Here is a 20835-nt window from a genome sequence, read left to right as displayed (position 1 = left end):
GGCTTGTGTCGTGCTTGGGTAGCTCAGGTGGTAGAGCATTTTCCCGCGAAAGGCAAAAGTCCCGAGTTCGAGTCTAGCTCCGGCACACAATTTTAACCTGCCAGGAAGTGTCATATCAGCACACACTCCACTGCAGAGTGAAAATCTCATTATGGAGTCGAATCAATATACAGTGTATCCCCAGCTTATGGAAACGCAAACTTGTATTCTCAAATGCAAACATTCATAAAAGTGCCGAATAGCATCCTGCGATGGACTGTCCCAAGCATTTTAAGGCTTTTGTTGCCCTTCGGCAGTTGTCCTTGTAGGCCCTGGTGAACTATTAAATTCCTGCTACATTACGTTCCTTGTGTGTTAAATTGGTGCGAGAGCTGTTGACCTGGCTGGTCAGGTCATTGGTTGTAGTACACTACGAAGACCACTGTGCATCGCAACAGCCGTATGTGGATGTGAAATGTCGTGCTGGGAGAACACTTCACTTTCCTGCCGAAGAAGTGGTAGTACTACGGAGATAACAGCCTGCTCAATGTAGCGGGCACTGGTTACTTAACCCTGAAAAAACACAAATTAGCACCACGAGTTGTAACTGATAGCCTCCTACACTATGAAACCTGAGACGGGATAGTTATGTCGTTGGCGAATGCACTCGACAATAGGCAGCTCACGAATTCTACGCCATACACGTGTACGCCCATCACTTGCGTGCAGACAGAACCTACTCCGATCACTGAAGACAAGAGAACACCGTTCCCCTCTCCAGTCGACTCTTTCATTGCATATTGTACAAAACCACTCTGCGCCGAGCGAGGTTGCCGCGCTGTCTGTGGCGTCTTGTCACGGTCCGTGCGGCTCCCCCCATCGGTCGTTCGAGTCCTCCCTTGGGCATGTGTGTGTGTGTGTGTGTGTGTGTGTGTGTGTTATCTATAGCGTAAGTTATTTCAAGTTATATTAAGTAGTGTGAAGGCTTATGGACTGATGACCTCAGCAGTTTGCTCCCATAAGACCTTACCACAAAATTTCCACTCTGCAGCCAAGAGAAGATTAAAGCTGAATCCTTTATCACCGGCGTAACTTCCTTCTCGGGATATTCAATCTGGTTTATTTCTGTCCAACATATTCAATACTACAATTATTATTATTATTATTATTATTTCTCTTTCCTGTCTCAGACGTTATGTCTGGTTAAAAATGGAAATTGACGCGGACCTTGATCAAGCGTGACTTCCTTTTAACTATGCGGTGTATGTTACATTGCATTTAGGAACTTTCGGGTAATTCAACATGTATCAATAATTACAGATTTCTGTAGTTGTACATATACGTTTGGATGTAGCTGTATTGCGTTGATGTACTGGTGGATATTGTGTGGTATGACTCCTGTAGTTGATGGTATAATTGGTACAATGTCAACTTTATCCTGATGCCACATGTCTTTGACTTCCTCAGCCAGTTGGATGTATTTTTCAATTTTTTCTCCTCTTTTCTTCTGCATATTTGTTGTATTGGGTATGGATATTTCGATTTGTTGTATTGGGTATGGATATTTCGATTAGTTGTGTTAATTTCTTCTTTTTATTGGTGAGTATGATGTCAGGTTTGTTATGTGGTGTTGTTTTATCTGTTATAATGGTTCTGTTCCAGTATAATTTGTATTCATCATTCTCCAGTACATTTTGTGGTGCATACTTGTATGTGGGAACGTGTTGTTTTATTGGTTTATGATGTATGGCAAGTTGTTGATGTATTATTTTTGCTACATTGTCATGTCTTCTGGGGTATTCTGTATTTGCTAGTATTGTACATCCACTTGTGATGTGATCTACTGTTTCTATTTGTTGTTTCCAAAGTCTGCATTTATCTGTTGTGGTATTACTATTATTATTATTATTATTATTATTATTATTATTATTATTATTATTACCGAGCGAGGTGGCGCAGTGGTTAGCATACTGGACTCGCATTCGGGAGGACGACGGTTCAATCCCGTCTCCGGCCATCCTGATTTAGGTTTTCCGTGATTTCCCTAAATCGTTTCAGGCGAATGGCGAGATGGTTCCTTTGAAAGGGCACGGCCGATTTCCTTCCCAATCCTTCCCTAACCCGAGCTTGCGCTCCGTCTCTAATGACCTCGTTGTCGACGGGACGTTAAACACTAACCACCACCATTATTATTATTATTATTATACAGCATATGCGCTATAAACATTGTAATATTGGCTCACTAAGGACGTCCGATTAAATGCAAGAGGTCTTACAAGCTCTAATCTTGCAATGTGAAATAGTTTAATAAATAAATAAATAAATAAAAGGCGACCACCAAAACAACAACTTCGAACGAGGTAAAATTAATAACATTCATAAAATAAGTAAATGAAATGCACCGAAATAATTAAAAACCAAAAATAATACTGTGGAGTGCTTTTTCAACGTGAAAGAGTTTAACGCGAAAAATCAGAAGTAGTCTCTGAAGCGAATTACTGAAAAACGTGTTAATCACCGTTTCACCGAAATGTACATTAGTAACGGTCTGTAAATTAGTAAAATTTGTATCATGTATAGATTTGCCCACCTACTCCGTGACAGTGTCATTTGCTCTGCAATTAGAGAACTCCACAGAAACAGGAGCGTGATGCTCTCCTGGTAATGAGCGTTGAAGAGGCCTCGTTTCCACGCAAAGCCTGTGAATCTGAAATTATCGAGAGCTCACTTGAACTCTCGGATTCCAGTAAATTGCTGACTCATGTATATCGGCTATGTGTGATTGATCCATAAAGAATCACGGAAGCAAACGCCCACCAAGGTATCAAAGGTGCTTCATTAAATGTTCAAGTGGTCTCATTAGCTGCTCTGATTCTAATTGGCCTATATACCGGTGCCTCTACACAACTACCATTGTCTACTCTTTGTATCGCAGCATCTTGTAGCTGAGAGCCGCAGATATTACAGCTATTAATTTGAGATATTAGCAGCTAGATTTTGAAACACCATGGGCTGCCGTGTTAGCTTTCTGTGTTAGAAACGCGTTGGCGTCATCGAAGAGACGGGTCGTGCTTTTGGCTGGCTGCCGAGCACGAATGCTCTGAGTGCGTCACAGTGAGTAGGACGGATAAACAGCTTCTATTAACATATTTCTAAATGCACAGTTCCCAGATTCCGTAGCAACATTAATGTTGCTCATCTCAAATGTCATATCACCGCTGTGAAGAGGAAAATGATCGGTGGAAATGGTAATTTTGCAGGAAGGAAATCCCATCGGTAGGGACACTTTTAAGGTGTGTGGTATGATTTATATCTCAAAAAAGAAAAAGGTACAAAACTAAAGTCGGTTGGGTATTTAAAAAAAAGGCAGCTTCACTATTACCTGCTCTCGTCGCTCTTAACAACCGGTCTGATATTAGTGAACGACATACGGCCAGTGTCTCAGAGGGTGCCCAGCGTCAGAGTGAAACGTATGTCACCGTGAGTCAATAGTTACGATCAAATGTATTATATGAATATTCATGTTCTCACGGATTATTACAATGAGGTGACAGAAGTCATGGGATAACGATATGCAAATATACGCATGGCGGTAGTACAGCGTACATAAAGTATAAAAGGGCACTGCATAGGCGGAACTGTCATTTATACACATGTGATTCACGGGGAGAGGTTTCCGACGTGATTATGACCGGACGACTTGAACTAACAGACCATGAATGCGGACTGGTGGTTGAAAGTAGACGCATGGGACATTCCACTTCGGAAATCGTTGGGTAGTTCAAAGTTCCGAGATCCACAGTGACGAGATTGTGCCGAGAATACCAAATTTCTGGCATAACTTCTCACCGCAGACAGCGCACTGGCTAGCGGCCTTCATTTAACGACCGGGAGCAGCGACGTTTGGTACAGCTGCCAGTGCTAACAGACAAGCAACACTGCGTGAATTAACCACAGAAATCAGTGTGGGACGTACGGGGAACGTATCCGTTAGGACAGTGCGACTTAATTAGGCGTTAATGGGCCGTGGAAGCAGACGACCGAAGCGAGTGCCTTTGCTAACAGCACATCGCCTGGAGCGCCTCTCCTGGGCTCGTGGCCATTTCGGTTGGACCCTAGACGACCGGGAAACAGTAGCCTGGTCAGATTTCAGTTGGTAAGAGCTGATGGTAGGGTTGGAATGTGCGCAGATACCACGATGCTATGGACCCAAGTTGTCAACAAGGCACTGTGCATGATGGTGGTGGCTCCATAATGGTGCAGGCTCTGTTTACGCGGAATGAACTGGGTTCTCTAGTCAAACTGAACCGATCATTGACTGAAAATAGTAATGCTCCGCTGTTTGGAGACCAACTGCAGCCATTCATATGTTTCTTGTTCCCAAACAACAATGGAGTTTCTATGGATGGCAACGTACCATGTCACCGGGCTATAGCTGTTCGCGATTGGTTTGAAGAACATTCTGGGCAACTCGAGCGAATGACTTGGCCACCCAGATCGCCCGACATGAATCCCGTGGAACATTTATGGGACATAACTGAAAGGTCAGTTCGTGCATAAAATCCTACGCCGGCAACACTTTCGCAGTTTTGGAGGCTACAGAGGCACCATGGCTCGTATTTCTGGAGTGAACTTCCAGCGATGTGTTGAGTCCGCGCCACGTCGAGTTGCTGCACTACATCGAAAAAAAGGAGGTCCGAAACGATATAAGGAGGTATCTGATGAGTATTTTCACATCAGTGTACTTGGTTCATGTAATTTATTGCGGCATTTCGTCAGTAACAAAAATTTTCTTGTTGCTAATATTTCGATGTAAACATTTTCGCAGAATGTCGGAAAGACACCTCTTGTCCACCTTACATGTTGGTAATTCGGGCCAAGTGAAGATGAGTATGCGGCAAATCATAGTGGAAGAAATACCTCATAGGCGACAGAGATATACACTACAGTGATTGCTCTGTGAAGGATGATGCTTCACAGACTCTCGTCGACAGGGGGACAGTTCCATTGTCAGTGAGAGTTGATTGTTGACAGTGAAGATTGCACAGTTTGTCAGTGTTAAAACATTCGTCACGATTAATTAAAACATTCGTCAAACATACCTCATTTTCTTCCATTAACACTGAATACAAGAAGTATGACTGAAGGATGATACATGAACGTTTTCATGATCCATACTGTGGCTTGCCTGTATACAGTTCTCAGCCATGGCAGATTTATCCATCCATGAGCTGAAGTCCCAAACTCCCGCATCCTATCAACTAGACTGTCTAGTGCCCATCTAGTGCTAGTTTGATAACTGTTACCCAATTATCATGTTTCCCCAGCTTCGATACTCCTGTCACCTTGACGGATAGAGCCATCCTCTACTGCTTCTTTGGTAGCTGCCACATTAATTGTCACCGTCTCCCGTGATCGTCGCCGTTTTCCGCCTTCATCACATTGTCTCGCCCCCGCGAAACCGTTGCCTCCTCTTCGCTTTCGTGGCCACCGCTGCCGCCGTCACCGTCGCCATCTGTTGCTTTCGTCACCTCCGCCTCGCCTCGCTACTGTCTTCTCTTAACACCTCGCTCACACTTCGTCGCCGGTAACATTTTCATCGCCTACAACTTCGCCGTTGTCCGTCACCGTCGTCCTAGGCGCTGCTCTGGCGGCTGCCCACACCACCCAACGCCGATCATTGCCATCCGCCATCATGGATCTCCACATCACGTCAGTAATCTATGGTTGCCCATCTCCTGCTCCCACTGTCACCACATAGAACACGTCCTCTCAACTACCAACCTACATCCATCCTCTCGTACCTACAATTTCGTATCCGACCACAACCACAACTGATTCTTATCACCAGCCACCGCACCTGAGCGACAGTAACAAAGGCTGACATCCCACGCATGCTTTATAGAAACTGCAACACACCAACTGACACATACCAGGCAAAGGATCTGCGCCGGCCGTTGTAGACGAGCGGTTCTAGGCACTAGAGTCCGGAACCGCGCTGCTGCTACGGTCGCAGGTTCGAATCCTGCCTTGGGCATGGATGTGTGTGATGTCCTTAGGTTAGTTCGGTTTAAGTAGTTCTAAGTAGGGGACTGATGACCTCGGATGTTAAGTCCCATAGTGCTTGGAGCCATTTGAATTTTGAAAGGATCTGTACAACCCAAACAAGTTCATATCCCGCCATATCCATCCCATAAACATCTTCCCCTCCAATAGTTGCTAAAAAAACCAAAACGCCGAGCCGGCCGATGTGGCTGAGCGGTTCTAGGCGCTTCAGTCTGGAACCGCGCAACCGCTACGGTCGCAGGTTCGAATCCTGCCTCGGCCATGGATGTATGTGATGTCCTTAGGTTAGTTAGGTTTAAGTAGTTCTAAGTTCTAGGGGACTGATGACCTCAGATGTTAAGTCCCATAGTGCTCAGAGCCATTTGAACCATTTTTGAACCAAAACGCCGAAACGCACACACCGCTCCCAACCTGCCACCCAAAAAAATACAAACCCAATCATATAACTGGTCCACCTGCGACATCCTGCCTTGCCATTCACACCTTCGTCCTCGATAGTCCAGACCTCACATTCCTCACACCCGAATCCCTGATCCTAGAACTTAAAAAAACTCCCACCAAACCTCCAAATAAAACAGACCATCCCGAGGAAAGACTCACAGGGGTACTTTCAGACCTGTTATGATGGGTTTACTCGTGCATTTATAAGACAAGGCACCAGTAATCGCATATACTTCCGTGAATATCCTAACTTCATGAGCACGTATGCTCTTCACACATGTGATGGCACTCTAGGCCATCAATGATTCCTAATGACATTGCTATCCTTGCTGAAAGGGGAGAAGAATTACAGGTCGTGTTAAATGGAATGAATAGTCTGACAAGTACAGAACACAGATTAAGAGAAGAATAAATCGAAGAAAAACGAGAGTAATGAGAAGTTGCAGAAATAAGAACAGCGAGAAACTTAAGAATCACGAAGTAGATGAAGTTAACGAATTGTGGTAGCCAGGCATCAAAATAACCCATGATGGACGGAACAAAGAGGATATACAAAGCGGACTAGTACAGGCAAAAATGGCCTTCCTGGCCAAGAGAAATCTACCAGTGTCAAACATATGCTCTAATCTGAGAAAGAAATTTCTGAGAATGTACGTTTTGAATATGGTAGCGAAACATGGACTGTGGGAAAACCGGAAAAGAAGAGAATCTAATCATTTGAGATGTGGTGTTAAAGAAGAATGTTGAAATTAAGTGGACTCGTAAGGTAAGTAACGTGGAGCTTCTCCTCAGATTCGGCGAGGGCAGTAATATGTGGAAAACCCTGACAGGAAGAAGGGACAGGATGATAGAACATCTGTTAAGACATCGCAGAATAACTTCTATGGTACTAGAGAGAGTTGTAGAGGCTATAAACTTTAGAGGAAGACAGAGATTGGAAAACATTCAGCAAGCAATGTTGGCATAGGAGAGGGATTCGTGATGGGTCTTATCAAACGAGTCAGAGGACAGAAAAAAAAAAATGTGCCGTGTCCTCAGTTTAGTTACGGCTGAATTCCTGCAATTTTACGGATAACTCTATTATACTCTTTATTCTCTGGTATGTTGTTAGTGTATGAGATGGAAAATTATGTAGATGGTCGTTTTAACGAAGGTGAAGACTTCTCGTATATGATGTGTGTACAGCAATTCTTCGTTATTCTGAAAGAACATCTGAGAAGAAGCATGTAAGTCATGATACAAAAGCAAAAGTACGTATTCAGCATCAAAGTTTGACTTTCTACGCTAACAGACGACGTGTCTATTAGTTTGTCTTTCTAGAGCCACATACAGGATGACAATTATAGAACTATATCAAAAGAAAACGTACATTAGTTACAAACTACGGCGTGAACACATTTTATTCAACATGTAAACGTCACTACAGATGTTTGGATTTAGATTATGAAATGTCCGACATGCCTACCATCATTGGTGATGATGCGACGCAGATGAATAGCGATATTCTGCATGAACCTCTGAACTATCGGAACATCGATGCTGTCGATGACCTCCTGAATGGCTGTTTTCAGCTCAGCAGTTCTTTTGGTGTTATTGCTGTACACCTTGTCTTTAGTACAGCCCCACAAAAAGGAGACGCACATCCACAGAATATAGCGGCCAATTGAGGCCTATGCCAGTGGCCTCTGGTTACCCCAGAGCCAGAATGCGTTCCCCAAAGTGCTCCTTCAGGACATCAAACACTCTCCTGGATCGATGGGGTGGAGTTCCGTCTTGCGTGAACCACAATTTGTCGAAATCAGGGTCACTTTGGATAATGGGGATGAAATTATCTTCCAAAACCTTGGCGTACCGCTCGGTAGTCACCGTGCCATCAAGGAATATCCCACAGATTATTCCGTGACTGACTTCTCCATGGCGAAATGCGGATTCTCAGTGCCCCAGACTCTCCAATTTTGCTTATTGACGAATCCATCCACATGAAAGTGGGCTTAATCGCTAAACCAAACCATACAGCGCATACTAATTCCCATCATGCTCCGTGGCCAACCGTGCAGTTTGAACGTCCTAACGCAAACCGTTCAGATGGTATGACGATTTTATTTCATATAGTTCAATAATTGTCATCATGTATCTTTAATACTATCGTTCATATCCAGCATCATATTAGAATTTATGCAATAGGTTTAGTTTCGCTATCTGTTTGACACGTAAGTGGACACGCAATGGGCAAACAAATGTTATCGCAATTATTATTTTTACTGATTTCATTTCAGTGAAAGTAAATTCTGCCGGATATATTTCATTACACATTTAGCAAACCAACTGAAGCCTACTGACGCAAATGCCCATGTTTACCAAACGTAAGGGTAAAGTAAACGAGCACTAATATCTAAGTTATTTTAGGTAGGGTAAGTGATAAATATTTCTATTTCAGCTTAAGACAGAGATATGGGTTGGGCCATGATGTAACAAAAAAAAATCGATAAGACAAGGTAATTATAGCGTCCAAAAGTTCATATGGGGTAATTACATCCACACGAGGAAGGGAAGAAATCATTTGGGGACAGCATAAGCTAGTATTGGAAGAGGATGAAAGGTTCTGGGCGCTACAGTCTGGCACCGCGCGACCGCTACGGTCGCAGGTTCGAATCCTGCCTCGGGCATGGATGTGTGTGATGTCCTTAGATTAGTTAGTTAGGTTTAAGTAGTTCTAAGTTCTAGGGGACTAATGACCTCAGAAGTTAAGTCCCATTGTGCTCAGAGCCATTTGAACCATTTTGAAGAGGATGAAAAGGAAAACAACAATCCCAGTATACTTCTAAACCTATTTCGGAAAGCCATGGGAAAACCATGTCCGGGGGGGGGGGGGGGGGGGGGGGAGCAACAAGTTAGATTCATGTTTTTCAGCCACAACAAAACGACATCTCACTAACACTCATCCAATACGAAAAATATACTCAATAAAAATTAGCCCAAGAGTAGCTGACACACCACGTTTACTCATGGGTATCTGGACATTCTGTCATAGCCAAATTGCCATCAAACATTCGGCAGAAAGCATATCAGTGATTTAACATAAGAAATTTTCTGAGACTGACCTCAGATTACGCTAGAAGACTGTCACGACTGGTTAAGGTAATTCAAATGCGAATAACAGTAACGTCACAGGTATTGCGGAATAACAGGAGATGAGTCCAACCTAAATATAAAGCACTCATCGACAGAAAATTTATAACAGACCGTGTTCCACCCTTCAACCACAATCACAGTCATCGCTTTCACCTGGGCGCTGATGACCCCGCTGTTTAGCGCCCGTAAACCTCAAACACACACACACACACACACACACACATCGCTTTCACCGTCGTCATACAACGAGAGCAGTAGCTTGCCATGTGTTACTTTGCATTGCGCCTTACCACAAATGTAACAAAACAGACTGTATTAGACGATGCTGCCAACATTTGTGTTGTCCGCTGGCGGACAGAGAGCTTGTATCTGCAACTCAACTCCTGCTCTCCTCCCCCCCCCCCCCCCCCCCACCACCCCCATCTTCCCTTCCGCTCCCCTCTCTCCTTTCGTCTCTCTCTCTCTCTTTCAAACACACACACGCACAGAGAGAGAGAGAGAGAGAGAGAGAGAGAGAGAGAGAGTGTGAGAGAGAGAGAGACATAGCGAGAGAGGGAGGCAGAGACAGAGAGATAGGAGGGAGGGAGAGGGAGAGGAAAGAGGAAGAAACGAAGAAGGGATAATGTAATGGAGGAAGGAGATAAAAGGGAGAAGGAAGAGGGAGCGGGAAGAGACAAAGGGGTAGGAAAGAAGAGTGAGGGAGGAAAGAGAATAGTATCGACAAATAAAAAGAGTGGGGAGGAAAGAGAGAGAATGAGGGGAGGAGAAGTAAAGGAGGGAGAAATAAAGAGGAGGGAGAGAGAGGAAAGCAGAGATAGAAAGATAGTGGGAAGGAAAGTAAGATGCACGAAGAATATATAGGTTGATGAAATGAGTGGCTTAAAAAAAGACACAGGACGTAAGATATAGAAAGGCCAGCTGAAAGTAGGTTAAGAGAAAAAAAACAAGTAATCGTTGAAATTTATTGTATTCTGAGTACTTGTTGCAAGTTATCTCTAGCTTTCTACCTCTCCCTCTCTCCCCGCGACACACAAAAAGGTTTCTTAATTACGAGTCTATCTGACTGAAAAATTTAGCACAAACGGGAAGGTGCAATTTACGTTATTTTATTTGTGCTAAGTAGAGCAAAGCGGGAAGGAGGATGCTATTGGAAGCGCTGACAATAGGAGATTAAAAACCAGAGTGTGGCGCATCTGCTTGGTGCCGGGTCAGCGGCTGCGACCTGCTCAGCATAGGATCATTCTCTTGCAGACGTGCCGGGCCATGTCCTGGCTTGCTAAACAGATGTTTCTCATTTTTCTCAGCGGCCTGGCCAGTTCCCCGGGTGATTGGCCCGACTGTAAATTAGACGCGATTAGTTTGCAAGCTGGATGCAAAACGGGATGGCTGAACCCTGCGCTGCCTTCCGACCGCGAAAAAAATGTCGGACGTGCGTGACATGGGAAGTACGCCGGAACAGCGAGTGCGTGCTACGCACGTCAGCGGCACGCGTGCTGGAGGATCATCCGACCAGGGGAGTGCCCTGGAACTGTCCAGGAGGAAGGTGGACCACAGCCAGCAAGCCAGGCCGACATACAAAAAGCTCTTTTGTCCTAATGGCGTACACCGCGGCAGGTAAGCTCCGCATGGATGACGGTACGTGGTACCAGGCAATGTCTCTTACTTATCCGCTTAGCTCAGCTATCGTCTTTGCGATAGTTGAAACATGAGGATCCTTTTGTAACATGTTAGGAATAACTCTTGGTTCGTGGCAGTTGCACCCTCTAAATTACGAGCGACGTTCAATGAGTAACAACACTTTTTTCTGGAAGGAGGTTGATTTTACTCAGGATTCTCTACAATGAAGTTTCGTGAGCTTCTCTCGGGTAGCCACATATGTGTGAGGACTTGCGTTGTCATGGAGAATTTCGTTTGCATTTTTGTGGTGACGAACATGCTGAAGTCATTTCTTCAGAGTTGATCTTTGCACCATGAGGGATGACGTTGGACAAAAAATTTTTCGATCAGTCTCGTACGCACATTGGGTTCCTTCGTTGCTCTCAACGATTTTCTGTTAGGTAGTGAGGAACCGAGTGGGCACACACCTTTGGTACCCGAACTGGTGGTCGAGCGTCTCAGCACTACGAACAAAGATGTCAGGTTGAGTATAGACGTGTCTGACTGTGATTCGCCGAGCACCTAGAATGAGAGTGTCCCCACGTTCCAGCATTGCAGGAGTCACAGCTGTATGGCGACAGGAAGGGCATCCGCCATCCCTTCAATTAACCATGCAGACCTTGTGCCGATGCGTTGCGAAGGCACAGAAATAAGAAAAGAAAAACCTGTGATAGGCATTCTGTTCTCGCCACGTCGATCAAATGCGTGTCTAACGTGGAATGAACGCACGAAATGAGTTTCGCAGGAAGAATAATGCAGACGATATACTGTACAGAGATATTTTAAAAACGATCGTACAACTTTTTTCAAATTGTGTTCTCGACGCCTGACTGTACATAGAAATATTGTTACATGTGTTACCAGTCACTGAAGCCACCACAAGCAGACCACACTGGTGCTCCGTAATGCTTATAGGGATATGTCAAAAATATAGGGAATTGTGTTTCAGTTACCCAGTAGGTAGAACTCTTGTTTTCAAGGATAGTTCAGAGTATTCTGTTACATACAAAATTTAAAACTTTCCCGGCAGATAGATTGTTCCATGAAATTCAGAGAGAGATGCCGGATGTAGTAACTTGCTGCCACGATATTTCTACGCACATCTTCCGGTCATCATCTGGAATCTGGCAGTTCGTCCGAAACATCATGCATTATTCTACTTAGTTACATCTTCTGTCTTTCTTGTATGAATGGTAAGGGCTATGTAAAATACTTTGGGTACGAGTGGAGGAATCTTCCCCTTTCACAGACTTTAAACGGTAAAGGACGTGGGGTGATTTATTACCACAACATTTCTCGATTTTGGTGTTTTTAATTTACGCGCTTCGTAGCGGTGTGGACTGTCTACTTCGCAAGCAAAGCTCATCTCAATTCATATCCAGACGAACGGAAGATATTAGCATTCTCACTTGGTTACACATAGTACGTGTACTCCATGCACACCGGGGACACAGTACCGTTTATGAATGATTCGTACATAAGCTCATTACAGTATTCCCTACAACAAGGTGTCAGAGTACAGAAGGTGAATTCCCTATTCGGAAGCCTGTTTTCGTAGTTCAGCTGTGTCTAAGGGACACCCGAAAAAAAATTGAAGATTCTCTCATCGAGATTGTATGTGCATTAATTTGCAACAGCTATTAGTTCTAGGAAATTCATTTACAAAGAAAGCTCAGTCTGAAAATTATAAATTAAACAGAATAGTGTGACCTAGAAATGACATGGACTTGCCGGTAATTTTATCACAGCTCACAAAACGAATAACGACATGCCACAGACATTAAGAGAAAACTTTCCGGAGGAATGAAGTTCAAGTTTCAGACTTGACCCCTACGATTTCCAACCACTGGTTTTCTACATCATTTGTGGTAAACGTCTGAGTGAATCCTTAAGGATATTTCGCAACTCCCGCTAAGTACAGCTAAAAGTTAACAACACAAAAGCAAGCCGTTCGTTGACAGCAGATAGGGAGAGGATGTTCTTCGCTCTCCGATGAGAAGCACATGTTCTTTCAGGTCTGCAAGCATTGCTTGTATCGTGTTAATGTTTGAGCATTTGAACACAAATTTTTTTAAACCGTCACAGATTACAAAATAATGTGGCATAACTATATGATGAATAAGAAGAAAATATTTGCACGTGAAGTGATCAATTTGTAACACCCCTCTCTATCATAGGAAGTAGTGCTTGAACGAAGGAAAGAACAATGATAAGTCCAAGTCACGTACTCACCAAAGTCTACACATTCGATGGACAACATATGTAGGACCTATTTCTGACTGGGACTTAACGTACTAGATTCATATCAATATTCCGCAAGCGACCTTACGGTGTGGGATCGAGGGCACTAATCTATTCGCGGACTGTGGCCTGAAGAATGATTGTCGGCATCCCTCTTTCCTCCTCCGCGTTCATCTAATTTCTCCTCATGGACATTATGTTAGATGAAAGTTGAAGGTCTTATTACGTTTCTTGGTTCGTGTTGGAGATTGGCCTCTAGCAATTTTGAGCGTTAATAGCTATGCGATGCGTAGGAACCTTCCGTCTAACGTCTCCCGCTGGGGTATGTCGAGTATTCCTGTGACGTTTCCATGTTCACTAAACAAACCGGACAAGAACTTGCAACTCTTCTTGGACTGTTCTCTAAGTCTTTTGTTAATACAGTTTGATGTAGATCTACAATTACACATCCAGTTCTGCGCTACTTTCTCCAATTTGGTAGCATCATATTTTTTCTTTCCTTGAATTTATGCGAGTTTTTGTTCCAACATGGCATCTTAGTTTATTTTTTAGATTCGTAACTGAGGCTCCAACGGGAAAATCGGATGATACGCGTGATTTTAAATGATCATGACTACTTTTTTACTTAATCTGATCATCGAACTACGTCGAAGTCGTTTTCCATCCCATGACATGCTTTTCGATCTACTCATTACTCGAGATTTATAGCAAAAAGTTTTGCTCAAAATATTCCTGTCACTATTTACCTGCACTTATTGCACTGAGTACTTCCAATTATATCACGATGTCAGCCTAGCTTTTTGCTCCTTAGCTTTCACTTTCTCGCAAGTAAAGCGTGAAACTGCGATTGTTCTGGTGTCAACGTTGTTGTCTGATGGGTCTCGACGCAGATGGCGTCAAAAGTTTACCCATCGCTTCACCAAGTATTCACGTAGTTCTTCAACAATCTGCACCATTAGGGTCTGGAGAGGAATGAAACCCTGTAGCTTCTTTAGCCTCTTGTGGGGTGTTATGGTAACATGTGCGTCACGAAGGTGTTTCCAAGAGAGTGGTGCCTGGGACTGTGTAGGACTTGCCTCTTAACTAAGATGAAATCTCTGTAATAAATTCACTAAGGAAAGAGGATCCGACAAATACGTTTTCAACATTCTTCACAAAGAACAGTGACTTAGCAGAGAGAAACGACACTCCATCTGTTCGGGTACAAACCAGAAACTAAGGGGAATAACTGTCCGCTGGTTGCTCGGTTTTGTTTTCCTCCCATGCAGTGACGAAGTGGGGAAAGTTCTTAGGGGCAAAACAATTTGCACTGCTTATGGACTGTCTGGAGAGAGTGCCGGAGACTCGCGGCTACTGGCTGAAAACGCGTAGTTTCACGATGCCAGATATCCGCCACGAGGCATCTTACTCCGAACGAGGGCTCTCCCCACGGGTGCCACCCACCCAGAACAGATTCCACCTGGTGTGACGGCCACGGCGTCGAGTCCTGGTGCTGACACACGGACTGGGACCTACTCCTCGGCATGTGATTTGCTGAGAGTTGACAACCCTGGCATCAATGGTGTAATTCCTGCTGTGGTAGGATCTACAACAATACTGGTGCCTGGTGACCCTATACATATAGGGTGAGTCACTAATTACTGCCACCAAGAATAACTCCGAAAGTATGATAGGAGCTGAAAAATAGGAGATGAAAAGTTTTTGAGACAAAAGTTGCATGGGTCAAGGGGGATCATAATATGCTATTGGTTTTTTGTTGCTAGCAGGGGTCGCTTCAGAGATATGGAGGTCAATTTGTTTTTTAAATGGTATGCTGTAGTTTGGTACTTATTTTCTGATAGCAGCTATCGAGACGAATCCAATGATGTGTAACAGTAAGGTCACTGAAGTTCAACGAAGGTCACAAAGGTGGCATGAACGTCCATTTACAAAAGGTGTTAGAAGTGATGACTATTCGTATCAATGCAGTGCTGCAATCTTCTTATCATGGATTGAGTTGTATTCCTTATGACATCGGCGCTTGTCGAAGCACACAATTCTCTCTCTCATATCTTCAGGTGTAGCTGGAATGTCTTTATAAACAATGTCTTTTACGAATCCCAACAAGAAAACAATCCAGAGGCGTTATGTCTGGCGAACGAGCCGGCCACGACACATCTCCTCCGCATCCAATCCAATGATTTGGGAATTGTGAACCGTGAGATCACTACGGTCGCAGGTTCGAATCCTGCCTCGGGCATGGAAGTGTCTGATGTCCTTAGGTTAGTTCGGTTTAAGTAGTTCTAAATTCTAGGGAACTGATGACCTCAGCAGTTAAGTCCCATAGTGCTCAGAGCCATTTGAACCATTTGGGAATTGTGACTTCTGAAATTTTCCCGGCGTATTTCTTCTTCTAATAATTTCCGGGTATGCAGCCGGATCCCGTCTACATTCTGCCACAATGTAGACGGGATCCGGCTACATACCCGGAAATTATTAGAAGAACATTTGGGAATTGTCCCTGCAACTCATTTCTGGCCATCAGCAAAAAATGTGCCGGACACCCATCGTGTTGATACCGCATTCTGTTCCTTGTTCGTATAGTTATTTCTTCCAATAAAAGACATAATGTTTCTTGCAGAAATGTGATGTACTTCTTACCATTAAGATTTCTTTAGATGAAATATTGGCCTACAATGGTGTCTTGCAGAATCCCACACCATACATTCACCGACCACGGTTTATGGTGTACAAATTACGGCACTCAACATGGATTTTCAGTAGCCCAATAATGCATGTTGTGCACATTAACATTTCCATGGTTCATGAATGTTGCCTCGTCAGTAAATATAATCAAATTAATTAAATGTGTCATCCCTCGGAATCTGAAGTTAAGCCCATCGACAGAATTCAATGCGACGCATACAATCCGTACCAGTTAATTCTTGGTGGAGACTGAAATGGTAAGGGTGATATTTATGGCGATGTAGAACACGAACAACACTACTCTGGCTCATACCAGATTCCCTTGTGATTTGACGTGAACTAACACTAGGATCTCGAACCACAGTGGCAAGAGTACCAATTTCCGCTTCCTCGTTAGTAACTTTCCTTTGCCGGATATGTTTCCGATGCGTTAAAGATCCAGTTATTCTCAATTTATCATACACATATTTAAATGTACTAAGTGTAGGGTGAGTACGTTGAGGATATCTTACAGCGTATAAGTCTCTAGTTCTCACTGAATTTTATAATTTTTTGTTTTTAAAATTCAGTCTTAATCACACCACGTATGTTACAAGAACATAGGTGACCGGTTTCGGTCATATCACATGACCATCATCAGACCCATGGCATCCTTCGATGATGGTAGGTGGAGCACTCTTCTCGACTGCTGTGATGTCAACCAGTCGAAGGATGCCATGGGTCTGATGATGGTCATGTGATATGACCGAAACCGGTCACCTATGTTCTTGTAACATACGTGGTGTGATTAAGACTGAATTTTAAAAATAAGAAATTTAAAAAAAATTTAATCACTGTTCCAAAAATGTTTATTAAAATTGCTCACTGAATTTCGTTGCCATTCTCCGTAAATGAGAAGCATATCGACTTGGTCTTCGAAGGAATACGTCATTCACATTCGCTTGATTCGACGATACTAGTCTAACCGTTGCTATTGGTGTTGTATTGCGAAACCGACAAATGGTGTTTACATGTCAATGGCACTGAGCCGTCCGCGGCTCATGCTCATCCGGTTTATTGTTTGTCATCTTCTCTTACGGTACTGCCGCCTCGTTTTCTTATTCCATTTACTGGCGTCACTAACTTCCTGCCTTACCTGCCCGTGAGTGACAGCAGCAGCGTTTATCGATAAGTGCGCTGTCGTACTATCTCTGGAGCGACAGATAGTATTTCCGGGTCGTCGTGTGTCTGAAAGTGAGTCGGTGTACGGAATCGGTACAGTGAGTCGGTGCAGTGAGTCGGCAGAGTCAGTCGGAAAGCAGGCACTCGCATGTTAGTCAGTCGGCTCTAAGTCTCAGTCGCTGTTGGGTTGTGGACTGAGTCGGGTTCGTCTTTACTCCGTTGTTGGACGAGTTGGCAGTCAGTAGCAGGCAGGTACTAGCCGGGACCGTGGTCGACGCAGATGGAAGACCATTGGTCGGATGGAAGACCGTTGGTCGGATGGAAGACCGTTGGTCGGATAGAAGACCATTGGTCGGATGGAAAACCGTTGGTCGGATGGAAGACCGTTGGTCGGATGGAAGACCGTTGGTCGGATGGAAGACCGTTGGTCGGACGGTCGGCCGGTCGTCGGATGGCGACATGTGACCTGCTGTGCACTGAAACCAGTATCAGTCGGGGAAGAGTTGGCAGCCAGCAACAGTCGGGTCCGTTTGGTGTTAGTATTCGCCGGGACTGCTGTCGGCGAAAGTGGGCTGTCATTGGTCGTTTGCTTGGCCGGTCGTCTTAGTCGATGATGTCTTGGATCCTCAGGGTGAACACTATTTTCCGAGTCGGGATGTGATTGGACCTTATTGGTTCGTTGGAACTGAGCAGCGACGTAGTCTCCATAGCGCAAAGCCAGGCTGGGGTTTTTGGCGGCGGCTGTTGCATTTGGAGGCACTAGCTGTGTGAGCGACTTTTCGCTTTCTTCCGCAGCAGGATCCTCAAGTTGAGTAATTAGTTACCTGTTCTTAAAACTCGACTGTTAGGATTTTTTCGTTATTTGTGGATTGTTGTTTCCTCAGCGTCTGACGCGTGTGATAACAAGCCATGTGTTTTGTTGCCTAGAATCCTAGAATCTGCAGCCTCCCGTAGTGACTTGACAGTTGTGACTTGTGTTTTCGGTATTCTTTTAAACTTGTCTCCAGTGGTGTTTGATGCCTTGATCTTGGTGAGGCCGAGTTTGAACTTATTGGTGACTTGGTTTACTATTCATCGGCATATATTTTCCATTATCTGTGCAGTTGTCTTTGACCGTTGGAAATCGGTCAGACTGTCGATCGGTCGTGAACCGTACCTAGGTTGTGTTGCCTTCCGATTAAGAAGTTGTCGGCCTGGCTGCCTGTCCAAGTAAACTTGCGTTAGGGTTTCTTCCCAGGCCGATCCTTGGAACCTCCTGAGCGCCGCTCCTTGTGTTTTACATAGTGATTTCCTTTTTAGTCTTTTTTAAGTACTCGATGTGGCCTTCAGCCGAGTTTCAGCATTTCGAAATTAAAATTGAAAATTCCTTGTGCCTAGGCCTTAAGCCGTAAGAAATATTTTCTACTTTTTATGTGGCCTTCAGCCGAGTTTTCCAGCTTAAATTAAAAATTGGAAATTTCCTTGTCTGGGCTTTAATCCGTGAGATTGTTTGGGTTTCGTATGTGTCCTTCAGCCGAGAGTTATGTGAAGCATTTTAGGATAAAGCCTTTAGCCTATTTCAGTTGAAATTTAGAAGCTCTTCCGTTTAGGCCTTAAGCCGTAAAATTGTTTTCTGCATGATGTGTGGCCTTCAGCCGAGTTTTGATCTCTCTTAAATTAAAAATTCAAAATCCTTGTCTTTCCCCAAGTCATAAGATTGTTATTCTTTAGTTTGAGGCCTTCAGCAGTTTTAGACAAAATATTTTAAGATAAGGTCTTCAGCCGAGTTGTGTGGGAAAAATTTGAGCTAAGGCTTTCAGCCTATTTATAGTGAAGATAAAAAAAATTTCTAACGAAGTGAAACTTCCAGAAGATCTCCTGTACCTCAGTTCCTTGCTTAGGCCTAGTGCCTTGGATTTTCGATGTGGCCTTCTGCCGATTTCAATTAAATCAAAGAGGGTCTTTCGTTAAAACTTTGAGAGTTTTGATTCTTGCTTGTGTGATTGTGTGTTTTAAGAAATAAAGTTTATGTGTTGAGTGCAAGTGACAGTAACTTATTTTGGCCCCTTTCCACAAATATAACCGCACCCGCTCTGTCCTGCTAGCCCAGGGCTTTCAGGCACGTTAGATGGATACGCCATATTAGGCGAATATTTACCATTTGCACGATATACGAGAGAGAATTGTCAGAGAATGTGCTTCGATAAGTGCCGAAGTGATAAGGAATACCATTTAATCCATTATAAGAAGATTGCAGCACCGCATTGATACCAGTGGTCATAATTTCAAACACCTTCTGTAAATGGACGTTCTTGCACCTTTTTGACCTTCGTTGACCTTCAAATATCTTACTGTTACACATCACTGGATTCGTCTCGATAGCCACAATCATAAAATAAGTACCAAACTATAGCATCCCATTTAAAAAGCAAAATTGACCTTCATATCTCTGAAGCGACCCCACCTAGCAACAAAAAGCCACCGTCTTATTATGGCCCCCGTTGTCCCATGCAGCATTTGTCCCACAAACTTGGCAGCTACTATCACACTTTCGGTGTTATTGTAGGTGGCAATAGTTATTGACTCACCCTGAATATACATAGACGTCCGTGCATGCCTCTGCAAATCCTCAACCCACCCCCACAGCCCCATGGGGCTTATACGGCACAGTAGCCCTCCGTATCCTATCCACGAAGTAGATTTCAGTGTGGAACGACAGGCGTGAGATCTAAGATGCGGATATCAGAAATTGGCATCACAGTAATAAACTTCTTATGGGAAATCGGTGAATCAGCTGGAAGTAGCTTAGAATTACACGAATTCAAACTGATTATCTTAAAGAGCATTTTAGCAGTGAGTAATGAGGTAGTTCACGACGTTAATTTCCAAATTCAAAACATGATTCATGGCAAAGGAAGAGCACATATATCAATCGCTTCAATAGTTGGCGGAAATAAAAAGATAAAGGAGAAACAAAGTTAGTCTGAAGATTCCGCTCATAACAACCAAACTGCCTTTTCAGTTCAGAAGACCGCAGATTACAAGTTAGTATCACTATAATGCTGGAGAAGAAGCGATAAGATATAATGGTATTAATTTAAAAGAATCATGGTTTTCTCATGGTCATTTACACGAAGCTTTCTCTAGAATCTAGTGTGGGAAACATAAAGACTTTATATATATGTACTCGCCAAATAATGTTACTAATGGCAGTTTATAAGCAAGTATTGTAGTAGAATAAGTTAATGAAGTATGAAATAGAGGTAAAACAGGGAAGAGTTTTCTTTCACTAAAATAAGTAAAACCGTAATGAGAACGTGATAATGTAGTTTAGCACTAATTTCTGAATTTAAAGATTAATTTTGTAATTCACTTCTGATTGGGGGTCAAAGCTAAGAGAAAGCAACTCCGGCTGTATACACGGATAAATTAAAGTGGTTTCGGGAGAAGTTCATATCTGCAAACTCACTCTCCAACAATCACTAGCCTTTGTGT

Source organism: Schistocerca americana, chromosome 3 (assembly GCF_021461395.2).
Source record: "Schistocerca americana isolate TAMUIC-IGC-003095 chromosome 3, iqSchAmer2.1, whole genome shotgun sequence".
Taxonomy (NCBI): domain Eukaryota; kingdom Metazoa; phylum Arthropoda; class Insecta; order Orthoptera; family Acrididae; genus Schistocerca; species Schistocerca americana.
This window is presented reverse-complemented; position numbering follows the sequence as displayed.